This window comes from Camelina sativa, chromosome 17 (assembly GCF_000633955.1).
Source record: "Camelina sativa cultivar DH55 chromosome 17, Cs, whole genome shotgun sequence".
Classification (NCBI taxonomy): domain Eukaryota; kingdom Viridiplantae; phylum Streptophyta; class Magnoliopsida; order Brassicales; family Brassicaceae; genus Camelina; species Camelina sativa.
The window spans coordinates 29,400,864-29,407,284 of record NC_025701.1 but is presented as its reverse complement, the minus strand read 5'-3'; positions in this window follow the sequence as shown (position 1 = coordinate 29,407,284).

Below are 6,421 nucleotides of genomic sequence, written 5' to 3'. Positions count from 1 at the left end.
ATCCAACCCACCGGCTGCACACCGTGCTGCACACCCTGCTGCACCCCTGGCTGAGCTCCAGCCTGCAACACTGCTACTGCCCTCTGCTGCAACTTGGGACAACGAGGCTTGATATGCCCCGTCTCTCTGCAGTAGTAACACACTCGGGTATCTGTCCGTGGCTCCGTCACCGCCCGCTGCTCTGTCACTGCCCGCTGCTCAACTCTCTGTGGACAGCTAGTCACCTTGTGGTCCCTGCTACCACACCCAAAGCATCTCGCACCCCCGTGCCTCGATCTCTGCATAACATCAAAATTCCGCTTCTGCCCCTGCGCAGGCTTGCTGCCCTTGCTAGGAACAGAAAGCGGCTGAGACTGCTGTGGCTGCACCAAAGAACTGACCACAACCACCTGTGACCTCAAGTCATCTCTATCCCAGCTGCAACCTCAACCAACTCCGCTCTCGTAGCATAGCTCCTCACTCTGCACCGAGTCCTCAAATCATCCCGCAGAGCCAACAAAAACCTCCGCACCTGAGCCGCCTCTGGCTCCCATGCCCTGCCTGCATACCCCACAAGCCGACTGAACTCTGCATCCAGCTCCCGCACTGTACGGTTCCCCTGAGTCAGACCCAAGAACCGTGCCTCCATACGATCAAGAGCCTCCTGAGGAAAATACTTGGAGTTAAACTCCCCCACAAAATCTCCCCAAGACATACCCCTCTGCACCCTCCGTGCTGTCACCGACCTCCACCACACACGAGCATCTCCTGACAAGTAAAACACTGCCAGATCCACCCTGTACCGGTCGGGACACCTAAGCGAAAGGAAAATATCCTCCATCCGCTCTCTCCACTCATCCGCTACACTCGGATCGGTACCTCCTGAGAAATACCCTGCTCCCACATGCCGCAGCTGCTCCATCATCCGCACATACTGAGCATCCACTGCCTCGGCCCCCGGCTGCACACCTGCCTGCAAACCCGCCGCAGGCTGCACCTCTGGAACCTGCCCACCAACCCCTGGCGGCACTACTGGAACCTGCCCACCAACCACTGGCGGCACCACTGGACCCTGCCCACCAACCACTGGCGGCACCACTGGATCCTGACCACCACCCACTGGCGGCACTACTGCTGGAAGTCGCTGCAAAACCTGAGCTAGCAAGTCCATCAAGACATCCTCCCTGCCTGGAGCACCTCCTGCTGCAACCCCCACACCCGGGGCAACACCGTGACCGACACCGGGCCCATCCACCCTGCCGTCACCCAAACCAGCCTGGTCTCCAGACACACTAGGATGAACCTGTGACTCCGCCACCTCCTCACTGGCCCTGCTCTGGGTCACACTCACACTGGCCTCAGGAACCTGACCTCGTCCCCGACCACGACCATGACCACGCCCAAGACCACGACCACGACCGCGACCAACAGCATCCTCACCTCTAACCATCTGTTTCAACAAGAACAGAAGGCTAAGCAACAAATAGTTCTAATAACACAAGAACACAACTTACCGTGGAATCACAAAACAGGCTCGAAGAAGATGTTCTAGGACTTCATGCCACACACAATTGACCAACTCACACAATCAATCATAGCATGGAATCCTAAACATCAACAGCAAAAGCACAATGAACCCTAGACCTAGAACCGTAAGGGCTCTGATACCAAAATGAAACAACCCTTCCCGTTTTTTTTTTAATACCTTAATTTACTAGTGGTCCCATACCCACTAACATCCTAAAAACAACCAATAACCACGGATAACCAAATAAAATAGTTTCCATTTAATCCAATAAAATTCCAAAATTAATAAACCAATACTCAATAACACCATAATCCAAATAAAGAAATAACCAAAAGCTAACATCCTACAATGTTCCATTGATTTAATCTAGCAACCTAACAATAGCTAGACCACAATCAATCAAGCCTCTAGAACATCCTCCTCCTCATCGCCTTTGATTCCACGATCACTCTTTTCCTTTATCTGCACACCACAAACAACAATTGAGATGCGTAAGTATTATCATAAATACTTAGTGAGGCCGTCCTCCCATCTACTAGGTTATACACACAAGCATATGAGACCCTCAAGTTAGGCAAAACAAAAAACACACAACAATACATCAAACCAAGGAAAAACAAGTCTCGGATGAGACCAGTGTCGACCGATGCCACACGGTGTCGATCGATGCTACAAACAATGGTGTCGACCGATGCTTAACAGTGTTGACCGATGCCCCTCCAAATGGTGTCGACCGATGCTTCCTAGTGTCGATCGATGCCTCTTCTGCAGACATGATCTACGCGAACACGAACGTTGATCTCTCCTTCCAAATCACCTCGAAACCGTCTCAAACTCACCCAATCTCCTCAGAAACCACTGGGAAACACGAAAACAACGAACCCAAGCAACAAAAACACACAAACAACAAAGAAAACACCCAAACAAAAGAGATCTCATGCTTAGATCAACCATGGTCAAGCACTCACCTCAAGAACAGGAAGATTGGATTGAGAAACGTGGAAAACAACACCTCCAGAAGCTCCCCCTTCGTTTCCAGCAACAGCTTTCACTTCTACAGCCTCAGATCTCTCCAAAATCTCCAAGAACAAGCCCAGAAAATCTCAGAAACGTTTTTCTCTCTTTTCTCTCTTTCTTTTCACTCAACGGCGACAACAATGAGACTCCCCAAAACCCTTAATTCGTCTCTTAACACTTAAATGCGATTTAGGGATTTTAATTGAACCAAACCGAACCAATCAGCAATTAAAACGAACCCGACCAAACCGGAAACACATGGTGTCGATCGATACCACCAAGGGTGTCGATCGACACCCACACCAAAATTACAAGAATTGGTTCGCGGATGTTACACTTCCTCACTCCGGACAGCTTCGGTGTTGGCTGCGAGATATTGATCGACCACAAGATCGACCATTTGGTCGATCAAGTATTTTGACAATCGACCAAATGGTCGATCACACTCCTTGTGCAATCGAGNGTGGCTCCGTCACCGCCCGCTGCTCTGTCACTGCCCGCTGCTCAACTCTCTGTGGACAGCTAGTCACCTTGTGGTCCCTGCTACCACACCCAAAGCATCTCGCACCCCCGTGCCTCGATCTCTGCATAACATCAAACTTCCTCTTCTGCCCCTGCGCAGGCTTGCCGCCCTTGCTAGGAACAGAAAGCGGCTGAGACTGCTGTGGCTGCACCGAAGAACTGACCACAACCACCTGTGACCTCAAGTCATCCTCTATCCCAGCTGCAACCTCAACCAGCTCTGCTCTCGTAGCATAGCTCCTCACTCTGCACCGAGTCCTCAAATCATCCCGCAGAGCCAACAAAAACCTCCGCACCTGAGCCGCCTCTGGCTCCCATGCCCTGCCTGCATACCCCACAAGCCGACTGAACTCTGCATCCAGCTCCCGCACTGTACGGTTCCCCTGAGTCAGACCCAAGAACCGTGCCTCCATACGATCAAGAGCCTCCTGAGGAAAATACTTGGAGTTAAACTCCCCCACAAAATCTCCCCAAGACATACCCCTCTGCACCCTCCGTGCTGTCACCGACCTCCACCACACACGAGCATCTCCTGACAAGTAAAACACTGCCAGATCCACCCTGTACCGGTCGGGACACCTAAGCGAAAGGAAAATATCCTCCATCCGCTCTCTCCACTCATCCGCTACACTCGGATCGGTACCTCCTGAGAAATACCCTGCTCCCACATGCCGCAGCTGCTCCATCATCCGCACATACTGAGCATCCACTGCCTCGGCCCCCGGCTGCACACCTGCCTGCAAACCCGCCGCAGGCTGCACCTCTGGAACCTGCCCACCAACCCCTGGCGGCACTACTGGAACCTGCCCACCAACCACTGGCGGCACCACTGGACCCTGCCCACCAACCACTGGCGGCACCACTGGATCCTGACCACCACCCACTGGCGGCACTACTGCTGGAAGTCGCTGCAAAACCTGAGCTAGCAAGTCCATCAAGACATCCTCCCTGCCTGGAGCACCTCCTGCTGCAACCCCCACACCCGGGGCAACACCGTGACCGACACCGGGCCCATCCACCCTGCCGTCACCCAAACCAGCCTGGTCTCCAGACACACTAGGATGAACCTGTGACTCCGCCACCTCCTCACTGGCCCTGCTCTGGGTCACACTCACACTGGCCTCAGGAACCTGACCTCGTCCCCGACCACGACCATGACCACGCCCAAGACCACGACCACGACCGCGACCAACAGCATCCTCACCTCTAACCATCTGTTTCAACAAGAACAGAAGGCTAAGCAACAAATAGTTCTAATAACACAAGAACACAACTTACCGTGGAATCACAAAACAGGCTCGAAGAAGATGTTCTAGGACTTCATGCCACACACAATTGACCAACTCACACAATCAATCATAGCATGGAATCCTAAACATCAACAGCAAAAGCACAATGAACCCTAGACCTAGAACCGTAAGGGCTCTGATACCAAAATGAAACAACCCTTCCCGTTTTTTTTTTAATACCTTAATTTACTAGTGGTCCCATACCCACTAACATCCTAAAAACAACCAATAACCACGGATAACCAAATAAAATAGTTTCCATTTAATCCAATAAAATTCCAAAATTAATAAACCAATACTCAATAACACCATAATCCAAATAAAGAAATAACCAAAAGCTAACATCCTACAATGTTCCATTGATTTAATCTAGCAACCTAACAATAGCTAGACCACAATCAATCAAGCCTCTAGAACATCCTCCTCCTCATCGCCTTTGATTCCACGATCACTCTTTTCCTTTATCTGCACACCACAAACAACAATTGAGATGCGTAAGTATTATCATAAATACTTAGTGAGGCCGTCCTCCCATCTACTAGGTTATACACACAAGCATATGAGACCCTCAAGTTAGGCAAAACAAAAAACACACAACAATACATCAAACCAAGGAAAAACAAGTCTCGGATGAGACCAGTGTCGACCGATGCCACACGGTGTCGATCGATGCTACAAACAATGGTGTCGACCGATGCTTAACAGTGTTGACCGATGCCCCTCCAAATGGTGTCGACCGATGCTTCCTAGTGTCGATCGATGCCTCTTCTGCAGACATGATCTACGCGAACACGAACGTTGATCTCTCCTTCCAAATCACCTCGAAACCGTCTCAAACTCACCCAATCTCCTCAGAAACCACTGGGAAACACGAAAACAACGAACCCAAGCAACAAAAACACACAAACAACAAAGAAAACACCCAAACAAAAGAGATCTCATGCTTAGATCAACCATGGTCAAGCACTCACCTCAAGAACAGGAAGATTGGATTGAGAAACGTGGAAAACAACACCTCCAGAAGCTCCCCCTTCGTTTCCAGCAACAGCTTTCACTTCTACAGCCTCAGATCTCTCCAAAATCTCCAAGAACAAGCCCAGAAAATCTCAGAAACGTTTTTCTCTCTTTTCTCTCTTTCTTTTCACTCAACGGCGACAACAATGAGACTCCCCAAAACCCTTAATTCGTCTCTTAACACTTAAATGCGATTTAGGGATTTTAATTGAACCAAACCGAACCAATCAGCAATTAAAACGAACCCGACCAAACCGGAAACACATGGTGTCGATCGATACCACCAAGGGTGTCGATCGACACCCACACCAAAATTACAAGAATTGGTTCGCGGATGTTACACTTCCTCACTCCGGACAGCTTCGGTGTTGGCTGCGAGATATTGATCGACCACAAGATCGACCATTTGGTCGATCAAGTATTTTGACAATCGACCAAATGGTCGATCACACTCCTTGTGCAATCGAGCAATCCTCGATCATTTGCCGAGGCAGGACAGGTTCCGGATGAGATGATCGACCAAAGAATCGACCATTTGGTCGATCGTTCTTCTGTAAAATCGACCAAAATGGTCGATTGGTCTCTCGATCGTACGGTCTAATCCTTACAATCTGAACTCGCACTTAGCTGACCTTAACATCGTGACTTCCTGAAAACTGTAAACAACCAAAGAACATACACCAAACTAAAAATACTAATTCAAACTGAAGAAAAAGAAGATATTTACAAGGATACCATGGGAATGCCTCCCAAGTGCCCTTGTTTTACGTCACTTAGCTTGACGTTACCGCGCCTTTTAGGCGTCTTGAGGTTCCGAGAGAGAAACCGTGGTTCCTTCTTCGATGAAATCATTGGCCAAGTAGGGCTTCAACCTCTGTCCATTCACAACAAACTCATTCCCGGACTTGTTTAACAACACAAAGGCTCCATAAGGTCGAACTTCCTTGATCTTGAATGGTCCTGACCAACGAGACTTGAGCTTTCCTGGGAATAGCTTCAACCGAGAATTGAACAGCAAGACCAGGTCTCCTTCTTTGAACACCCTTGGGAGAATCCTCTTGTCATGGAATGC